Below are 11,004 nucleotides of genomic sequence, written 5' to 3' on the forward strand. Positions count from 1 at the left end.
TTGGGAGCATCTGACATCAACTTTATGAGGAGTGAGGTCTTTGCCAAAAAAGTTGTATGTAATATACACACACATGGTACATGTCGTATGTTGACATGTGTATGTTTCACGGTTCCTTTTCTAGTCGTGTGATCTGACTTTAACTCCTATGACCTTTACTCACTGCTCCTCTGAACAACGGAAAAGCCGACGATACACAGAGGCTTTGGGACTCAGCAAAATGCGAGAGATGCTCATTGGTTTAATTCCTGTCTGTTGATCTGCGTATGTACGTGTGGCATTTCTGGGGCACTTCTGAATATGGAGTATATCGAGAAGACACACGCACCATCAGGGACAGGGACACAGCCACATGTTAACGTCGGCTGGACAGCTACGTAGGGATTCGGCGTTCTGTAATGAGTATGAACTTGAGTCAGAGCTCGCAGCAGAGGTTACTAAATACTGCCCCGTTATTGAAGAACTACAGTACACTCTTTCCGAATGTGTGAATCCAGAGTCGGTCCAGACTTTGTCATCGTTTTCCCTGGGTTTTCTTCACATAAATGTGTTTCTTTGTTCACCCAGGCAGTCGGGAAACCAAACTGGGGAGCGGCCAGAGGAAAGAGCGAGGTGAAAAGACGGTATCACACTGTTTTCCTAAGAAAAGGCAGGGCCTAAACCCACCTGTAGACATGAATGAAATCACTGTGGTTTCAGAAGGCTTTTTCTCAGTAAATGGCAGCTTTGTTTGTTTTCTGTTTGAGCTGTGTTTCATGCTTGTGGAGCTGGGAGCTGTGCTTTTCCTCGCATGCCTGATACTCCTGCTGTTCGTAAAGGGGTCCAAGGGAGTCACAGAACCTTACGCATTCCTGTCTCCAGAGGGCCCGGGCTTTCTCTTCGAGGCTGCCTTCAGGAGGTGGGAGCTTTGTCCGTCTTTATGCCCTGGCTCTGAGCGAAGGCCTTCCAGACAGCTGCTGCGTGCGGCAAGAGGGAGGATGCCTTTTATTCCGCTGGGGAGCAAAGAGCAAAGGCAGACAGAGGGCCCCGAGAGCCGCGGGGGCTTGAGACAAGGCACTGGAAGGCGGAGGTCGCCTGCTTCTGTTTAACGAGCTGCTGCGCGTTTGCAGCCGGCCTTGTCGGAGCCCAGGCCCTCATCACAGCCTCTTGGGTCAGGTGTAAAAGGGACAGGACAGTCCCACGTAGCTGATCACTCAGGCCGGTTTGATCCGTGCGATCATCCTGCGTTCCCCGTGGAGTGTGCGAGGCCCCGCACGGGCGAACGAGAGGACGCGAGCGGAGCTGACCTTACTGCGGCACAGGTGCGGGCCGACCTTCACGGGAGGGCAGGAAAAAAAAGAAAAGTTGGGTCTGGTCTGGCATTGTCTTGGTTGAATGTGTTGTGTTCCAGAAAGTACCGCAGGACCATAAATAGTGACCCGTCGCAGCGCGGTAGTTTTCTCCTGGTCCTGGAAGAGCCTCTGAGGGAACGGGAAACCTCTGTCTGTCTTTCTTGCCCCTCCGCTGGACCTGCAGTGGGCCGGCGAGCACGTCTGGACCATCGCTCGGCCACCACCACCTGTTTTGGGAACCACGTTTGGTGGGAAGACGGCCGTGGCCGCTTGAGGACACGTTCGTGGCTGTGTTTGCCACCCGACGGCAGAGTTGAGTTCTTGGGATACTCGTCGGCCCAGTGTTTAGCCGAAGATACTGGTTATGTGGTTCTCTGCAGTAGAGTTCGCGTAGCACCTGGAGACCCTCATGTGCTCCGGCTTCCCCTTTCACCCACTCTTCTCGCCAGTTTGACCTGGGCGCATCTCACCTGGTCCTTCTTCACCGGAATGTCTTTACTAGGCACTGTGTCCGTACGGTCCTTGAAGTGTGGCTGCCCAGGCCAGGGGACTTGAGTTTTGGATTTTATTTTATTTTATTTTAAAGATTTTATTTATTTATTTGACAGAGAGAGAGAAATCAAGTAGCAGAGAGAGGGGGGAAAGCAGGCTCCCTGCTGAGCAGAGAGCCCGACACGGGGCTCGATCCCAGGACCCTGAGATCATGACCTGAGCTGAAGGCAGAGGCTTAACCGCTGAGCCACCCAGACACCCCTTGGTTTTTATTTTTAATGAATTTAAATGTCAATAGTTCCATATGTCGATTGGCCCCTCGGTTGGGCGCATCAGCGGGTGCTGTGCCTGCTTCGCCCCCGGGGAGCTCGGCGGGCCGGCGGAGTCTGCTCCCGCGCGGTGTTGTGTTGTGAAGCGTGACAGACACTGTCTCCCTTTGTTTCTTTTTTTAAAGATTTCATTTATGTAAGAGAAAGACCACGAGAGACAGAGCATGAGCAAGCAAACTCCCTCCTGCGCAGGGAGCCTGATGCCCCGCTCGATCCCTGAGACCGTGACCTAAGCCCAAGGCGGATGCTCAACCGACGGAGCCCCCCACGCACCCCGTTCTTACCTTTCTTGTGAAAAGATCGAGCGCTGAGCTGTTTTATTACTTTCTCCGCTCTCTTCGTAGTTCCCACCCTCTCCATTATTACCGTCCTTCTATCTTGTTGACTCATTTCCCAGACTGTGTTTGCTTAACTGCTTGCTTTCAGTTCTTGACACGAGAACCTTTAGCAGTCATTTTCCTAATAGATGCCTCTTAGGTTCAAGTTTTCTGTGTCCTTGTCTTTGATCCTATCCATTAGAGCGGCGTGCATTTCACCTGTCTTAATTGTCTTGCTTGGGGTTGACCGGTCTTTCTGATTCAGAAAATTTGTGTCTTTCATCAAACCCCAGGAAGAAAAATGTGCTTGTGTTCCATTGAATATATGTCGGACCTCATCCCTCAGTCAGTGACATCTAAACATTGTATCTCGTTTTCCATTCTTCTTTACCTCTCGCACCCCTGGTGGTTTACTTCTGTACATCTGCGTTACACTGGCCTTGTCTTCAGGGCTCTCCGTCTGTTTGTAATCCTGCCATTGATGTTTGAAATGTCAACCACCTTTTTTTTTGTTTTCTCTTCCGTTTTTAAAACTCTCCTTGGTATTTTCCTCAAAAATCTACCTGGCCATTTTCATCTTGTTCCTTGCACATTTGTTGATTCCTTCTGTTTTTTAAAAAAATATATTTAATATATACTTAATTCATATTCTGCTTTGATTGTCTCCATGTCTGGTATCTTTGGGGGTTAAATCCTCCTGTTTGATTCCAGTGAGGGTCACACATGGTGGGTGGAAATCATTCATTTTATGATTTTTTGTTATGCTTCTTTTTTTACTTGAAACTACCTCTGTGGGATTTTTGTGAGGCTTGTGTGGGGGGCACCTCCCGCCAGGAGAATTTATCTTTGCTGCTGATGCCTTGGAACATTTCAGGGCGGAAGACTTCTTGCAACAGAATGTCTTCTTGGTGCTTCTCTGGCCACTCGGGGAGTTTCCTGGCCATTCCTGCCTGAGGTCCGCTTGTTTGTTTTTAATACCTGAAGTCTCCACGCACTGTTTTTTGATGGTTTGTATATCTGTTTGGGATTTTCCTGGAGGGTGTGTTTTTATTGTAACCCTTGTTGTTGACCTCCGTGCAGACCCAGAGAGCCGCTCCTCTCACTGAGGAAGAAGCCACACATACGAGGTAGGCGTGCGGGGTGACACGATGCTCCCTGTCCTGGACGAGACTCAGTTCCTTTCTCCTGCAGTGTAAGAAGACAGATGTGTGAGGACGTTGTGCTGATCTCAGAGAAGCCCAAAGTCTGCCCTCTCAAGCACCCCCCGGCACCCACACATGCTTTTATAATCACCTGGAACGTGTGAGCCCAGCAGATTTGGTTTGCTGAATGCATGCGTCGGTGACGTAAGCAATTCGTTCAAACTGTATGAGCCCCTGTGTCCTGAATAAGTGGCTCGTGGTGAAATTGTTCCTAAGTTTCCCAGTACCTGGAAAGCACGGAATAGGGCACGAGTGGTTTCCTGGGGGGGCAGATATATGTCATAAAAGTGGCTTTATGCCTGCGGACTGAGAATCTGTTGGTAAACTGTATCTGCTTGATGGAAGGATCGGATGCCCAGACAGAAACACTTGTGTTCTTTTTAGAGACCTGCTTCAGAGCACGGCCCAGCATCCACACCACTATCAAATGCTGGTCCTGTGTGTCTGGGACATGTTCAAAACCCGCCACCCTGACCGTTTTCCTCTAGTCAGATGGCATCGGGTTTGCCCACCCAAAGATGACTTTGCTTCTCTGTACAAAAGCAGGTTGTCTTAAACGTTAATTTGGGGCACTGAAAATTTTTTATCACTCTCAAGCTTAGGTATCACATAATTATCTTTCTGTTTGCGTACTTCAAGCCAGGAGATGGATGGATGGATGGCATCTTACCAAACAGCCCACATGTCTGGGGAAATCTTGTTTTCCTATTAAGCTCTCAATTTGAGTCACGAAATTGATGTACCTGGTCTGGGGAAATTTGCTCGAGTACAAATGTAGCACATTTGTACTTGTATGTGAATCGATGAACGTCTGTTTCCGTCTTTTCTTTGCATTTTTGACGAAAGCTAATTTACAGACCGTAGACTCATCAGACGATGTTAGGTGTCTGTGTCGTTCCTTTCTCTGTCCTGAGCTCCAGCTGACTGGCGGACGGACACACTGAGCAAGGCTGGGTGGGAGCTCACCCGTCGGATCCTTTGCCTCAGAGTTCCCAGCTTGGACACCAAGACTCACTACTTTTAACAAGGCCCCCAAGTGTTTCTTCCCGTCAGGCAAGTCACTGAAACACTATTTTAGGAAATTCACTCCGCGTTAACCACACACCCCATTTACAAAATGACCTCAGTGCTTGTGGAAATAATTTTTTTCCCATTAAGCACCAAAGTCAAGTTAGGAGCTAAATATATTTGGCCTTTGAAAAGTTGCAAATTCTCAAAGAATATCAATTCATAAACAATCTTTTCATCTGTATATATAATGTTGAAACTTGTGTTTTTTGTTGGTTCTCTCTCACCTTTTTTTTTTTTTTTTTAAGATTTATTTATTTCAGAAAGAGAAAGAGACTGTGTGTGAGTGGAGGCTGGGGAGAGGGAGGAGGGAAAGCCAACTGCCCGCTAAGTGCAGAGCCCTATTTGGGGCTCCATCAATGGCCCCTGAGATCACGACCTCAGCCAAAACCCAGAGTCAGACACTTAACCAGCTGAGCCATTCAGGCACCCCTCAGTCACCTGTTTTTAAGCTCTAACCCACGTGGGACAAGAAAAGCACCTTACTAATTAAAACCTTGTTCTCCTCATAAAGCACATTATTGCCTGACTTCCAGGTCTCTGTGACCTTGCTGTTTCTGAGACACAGACATCTGGGCACACACGGGGAGGAAGTAACAGCTCAGGTCTGAGGCTCTCTGTGTTCCTCGGCTCGCTGTCCCCCGAGTCACTGGCCGGTTGAGTGACTAGGGGCAACACATGCAAGCTCTCGGAGTCTCATTTCCCTCTTCCGTGAACTGAAGGGAATGATCCGTCGGCTCGCCGTGGGGTGACGCTCAGTGAGATGATTGACGTAAACGCTCTCGTGCTGTTTAACCTTCAAGAGATGACGCGGTCTCTTGCTGTGATGGTGAATGCTGCTCTGGTTTTCATGTCGACGAGCATCACTGTTATCATTAGAAGACGTGGCAGGTGTCTGTGACGATGGCAGGAGGGGGTCGTGTCTGAAGGTACATACAGCTCCACACTGTGTCGCTGGGACTTGCGCACAGAGTGGTGGAGGGGACAGCAGAGAGACGCACTGATGACACTGGGACCCTTGAAACACCTTCTGTCTCCCCAGTGGGAACATCGTGTTCTAGCCCAGGGCTGTGCGTGTCAGGTCCCAGCAGAGATCCAGGAATTCATAAACGTTGTCAACTGGTTTTACTGACTTTCTGTTTGAAGGTACATAAAAAGGTAATGACACAAAAACCTGGAAAATGGGGCGCCTGGGTGGCTCAGTGGGTTAAAGCCTCTGCCTTTGGCTCCGGTCATGATCCCGGGGTCCTGGGATCGAGCCCTGCATCAGGCTCTCTGCTTGGCAGGGAGCCTGCTTCCTCCTCTCTCTCTGCCTGCCTCTCTCCCTACTTGTGATCTCTGTCTGTCAAATAAATAAATAAAATCTTAAAAAAAAACCCATGGATAATGAATAGGTATATTCTTAAAGTGGTTATGTGTGGTAAGATTCTATCTAAAAATGCATGAGAAAACACTACAGTCCTGATTCTGGGTAGAGCAGATAGTATGACAGCAAAATAACTGAACTGTTTTTTTTTTAATGCCAAAGGTAAAAATAAATAGAAAAAGTGTCAAAGGTAAATAAGTGGCAAAAAATAGTTTGATACACACATGTAAAAATGAAATACAAACACATCGGTACTCTTTTTTTGGACAAAAATTAGAATATTTAAGTGAACTCAAAAAGATTTATATGGGGAAGTTCACTGCTTAGTTTTTCATTTTTTGGGAGGGAAAACTCAAACATCTATCGATAGATAATGGTAAGTGTGGAGTAGACCTGCAACATGGGATACAATAAGTATAACATTTAAAAGTAATTCACTATACATGTGAAAAGGTATCAGTCAACAGCATAATAAAAACCAAGTTGTAGGAGAAAATTAACTCTGTACCATTCATGCTCACTAAAGATGCACAGAGCACTGTACTCAGGAGGAAATTCCGCCCCCCCCTTTTTTTTAAAGATTGTATTTATTTGACAGGCAGAGATCACAGGTAGACCGACAGGCACGCAGAGAGAGAGAGGGAAGCAGGCTTCCCGCTGAGCAGAGAGCCCGATGCAAGGCTTGATCCCAGGACGCTAAGATCATATCCTGAGCCGAAGGCAGAGACTTAACCCACTAAGCCGCCCAGGAGCCCCACCTTATTTTTTTTTTTTTATAGATTTTATTTATTGATTTGTCAGCATGAGCAGCAGGCAGAGCGAGAAATAGACTCCCTGCTGAGCAGGAAACCTGCTCCCAGGACTCCGGGATCATGACCTGAGTCAAGAACAGATGCTTAACCGACTGAGCTACCTAGGCGTCCCTCGAACTTCCTTTAGAAGAAGAGTCTGCCTATGCATCACATTCTTTTTTTTTTTTTTTAAGACTTCATTTATTAATTTATTTGAGAGAGAGATCGACTGGGGAGGGACAGGAGAAGGAGAAACAGACTCCCCACTCAGCACGGGGCTCAGTGCAGAGCTCTATCCCAGGACCCTGAGATCATGACCCGAGCTGAAGTCAGATGCTTAACCCAGGCACCGGTATGCATCAGATTCTTGGTGGTCGTTACAAGGAGCAAGAGGAGAGGGGATGGATAAAATGTGGTCATGGGTGACTTCATCTTTATGTGAAATGTTTCATGCTCTCTTTAAATGCCTGAACCAGAGCAAAAGTGACCTCTGTTGTTAATTCTGGGTGATGGAGGTATGGACATTATTTAAATATGTTTTATACCCTGTCTTCTTTTATTAGAAATAATAAAGCAAACCTTCAACAAATTAAAAGTAGACTCCCAAAAGATGATGTCGCTCTTTAGAGAAAAGTACTGCTGCATTCCAAGCGGAAATGTTTCTGCTGTGTTTGGAAAATTAGACTTTTTTTTTTTTTTTTTAGTCTGCAGAAAGACCCATCTTCTCATTCCCAGGTCTTGTAATATAATCAGATCACAGCCAGTTAAATCTTATCTGTGATTTTTTCTCTGAACGAACGGAAGTCTCAGAAATTTCATGGCATATCGATCACCAGCATGAGGTCCTGAGGTTCTTTCTCGACTCCAGCGGCTTCCAAGGGTTGCAGTGGGTGTCTTCCTCTGTTTGATGTACTTTGTAGATCGTGGCGCAAGGTGTTTGGGTGAGGGCAGAAAATAGTGGGGCATCTGGGAATAGAACTTTCCATCGTATTCCCTCACGATTTTCAGGGAGAAGTAGGCAGTATTATTCCTGTACAAAATATCTCTCTTCCCAGCTACTCACAGCAGTACGCCTTGAGTAGTGAGAAAGGAGGAGCGAAACTTTACCAAAGCTAGTATAATGAAAAATTAAAGCAGAAGAAGCATCTTTTAAATTCGCTCTGTTTTGAGATACTGCATATTGTCATATGATGACATTGTTTCCTGGATAATTCTTTGGTTTCCATATGATGACATTGTTTCCTGGATAATTCTTTGGTTTCCATAATCTTTTTTTTTTTTAAGATTTATTTATTTACTTATTTATTTGACAGAGAGAGAGAGATCACAAGTAGGCAGAGAGTCAGGCAGAGAGGGGGGGAAGCAGGCTCCCCGCTGAACAGAGAGCCCGATGTGGAGCTCGATCCCAGGACCCTGAGATCATAACCTGAGCCGAAGGCAGAGGCTTTAACCCACTGAGCCACCCAGGCGTCCCCACATTGACTTTATTTTTTTTTAAAGATTTTATTTTTATTTATTTATTTGACACGGAGAGAGAGAGAGATCTCAGGTAGGCAGAGAGAGAGGGAGAAGCAGGCTCCCCGCTGAGCAGAGAGCCCGATGCGGGGCTCATCCCAGGACCCTGAGATCATGACCTGAGCTGAAGGCAGAGGCTTTAACCCACTGAGCCACCCAGGCGTCCCCGCATTGACTTTTTTTTTTTTAAGATTTTATTTTTATTTATTTATTTGACAGAGAGAGAGAGAGAGAGAGATCTCAGGTAGGCAGAGAGGCAGGCAGAGAGAGAGGGAGAAGCAGGCTCCATGCTGAGCAGAGAGCCTGCTGCGAGGCTTGATCTTGATCCCGGGACCCTGACACAATGACCTGAGCCGAAGGCAGAGGCTTTAACCCACTGAGCCATCAGGCGCCCCCATAACCATCTTTTAATTAGGTAGGATGATCACTGTCAATACATAGTCTGCAAAACAAACTAGATTCTTGTGCTCACTTATACTTCCGGTATTTTTTTAAGTTTTCATTTTAACTCCAGTTAGTTAACGTACCGTGTAGTATTAGTTTAATACGTACAATGTAGTGATTCAGCACTTCATACATCACTCGCTGCTTGTCACGACGAGCGTCTTCCTTCATCCCCGTCGCCTGTTTCACCTGTCCCCCTTCCCCTTTGGTGACCGTACGTGTGTTCTCTGGAGGCAAGAGTCAGCTTCTTGGTTCCCCTCTCTCGTCTCTTTCCCCTTTGCTCATTCATTTCTTAAATTGCACACGTGAGGGAAATCATCTGGTATTGGCCCTCTCTGTCTTGTTTTGCTTAGCGTTACCCTTGCTCCATCTTGCAGTTGCCAAGATCTCCCTCTTAATTTTATGGCTGAGTAGTTGTCCATTGTGTATATCCCAGACTTTCTTCATCTGGTCATCAGTTGGCACACGCTTGGGCCATTTTAGATAATGCTGCTCTAAACATTGGGGTGCACGTATCCCTTTGAGCATTTTTGTATTCTTTGGGTAAATACCCAGTAGCATGATTGCCAAATTGTAGGGTAGTATTTCTTTTTTCTTTTTTTTCTTTTTCTTTTTCTTTTTTTTTCCATTTGAGAGTCGTCCTTTATTAACTGGCCCGATTACAAAAATAATCATGGTAGATAGCTTAGTTCATTCTTCGAGTAAGCCTATTGATCTGGTCTTCCCTGTTGCCAGCATCTCCACCTTCCACAAAATGGGTGGTCTTTTTCTTCATTCCCCCTCGTGGAGAAGATAATTTGAAGGGCCATCAAAAGTTGTTTGCCTCCTTGAAACGTTTTCCAACAGTAGAGATCTCGTGAGTCAGATCCTCCGTGCAGATGATGCCTTATTTACCAAGAGATCAGGCAACCAATGTGTTATCTGTCAGGGCAATTCGCTTCTTGTTGATTTTGCCATGACCACGCTTGTAGATCAGTTCATTCACTGACTTCAGGTTGGGGTACCCCCATGATATATATGGTTCCACAATCCTTAACATGTTAAGTAAAGCCTTGTTGGGCTAAACAAAGGTGCCATTGAAGATTTGACGAAGGCGAAGACGCTGCAACGCCTTTCGAACCTTTGGGCTCACACCATTGATACCTCTGATCCTGATGACAAATGCCAACTTGGGTTCCGCAGGTACGTAGAAGTTGCCAGCTTTTCTTGCCATCCTCGCCATTCAAATCTCAATTCTGTACGTCTGTCTATATTCCTTGTGGCAATGCTTAGCTTTTTCATAGATAAGCTTCCTCCTTGCCTTTCGAAGCATCTTTTGAGCAAACTTTTCCTCAGACGCTTGATCTTCAGGTCTGCGAAGTTCCTTCGCTTCTTTTTAAGGGTTTCTGGCACAGCAGGAACCTTCTTTTTCTTCTCTTCTGCACACCCCATGGTTCCAGCCGGGAAAAGAGCTGTAGGGCAGTATTTCTATTTTTAACCTTCTGAAGAACCTCCTTGCTGTTTTCCACAGCGATTGTACCCGTTTGCGTTCCCACCCACAGTGCAAGAATGCTCTTTTTTCTTCACGTCCTCACCTACATTTGTTGTTTCTTCTGTTTTCGATCTTAGCCGTCCTGACAGGTGTGAGGTGGTATCTCATTGTGGTGTTGAGTTGTGTTTTCCCTCATCATGAGAGATGTGGAGCCTCTTTTCATGTGCCTGCCATCTGTCATCTTCGGAGAAATGTGTATGCATGTCTTCTGCCCATTTTTTACTTATCCAGTTTGGGTTTTGGGTGTTGAGTTTTATAAGGCCTTTATATAGGATACTAACCCTTCATCAGATATGTCATTTGCCGAGACCTTCTCCCATTCCATAGGTTTAAAAAGCAGAAGCTTTTTATTTTGATGGAGTCCCAGTAGTTTATTTCTCGTTTTGCTTCCTTTGCCTCAGGAGACATACCTGGAAAAAGTTGCTACGGCCAATGTCAAAGATATTACTGCTTGTCTTCTCCTCTAGGATTTTTATGGTTTTGCTTTTCACATCTGGGCCTTTAGTCCATTTTGAGTTTATTTCTGTGTGTGGTGTAAAAAAAAAGTGGTCCAGCTTCATTCTTCTGCATGGGGCTGCCCAGTTTTCCCAACACCACTTATTGAAGAGACTGTCTTTT

At 46.1% G+C, this 11,004-nt stretch overlaps 1 pseudogene; it reads right to left on the reverse strand.

Annotated features, from left to right (window-relative positions):
• Positions 1-9,439: 9,439 nt before the first annotated feature.
• LOC123934882 lies at positions 9,440-10,298 on the reverse strand (annotated as a pseudogene).
• Between the last annotated feature and the right edge of the window lie 706 nt (positions 10,299-11,004).

Source organism: Meles meles, chromosome X (genome assembly GCF_922984935.1).
Source record: "Meles meles chromosome X, mMelMel3.1 paternal haplotype, whole genome shotgun sequence".
Taxonomy (NCBI): domain Eukaryota; kingdom Metazoa; phylum Chordata; class Mammalia; order Carnivora; family Mustelidae; genus Meles; species Meles meles.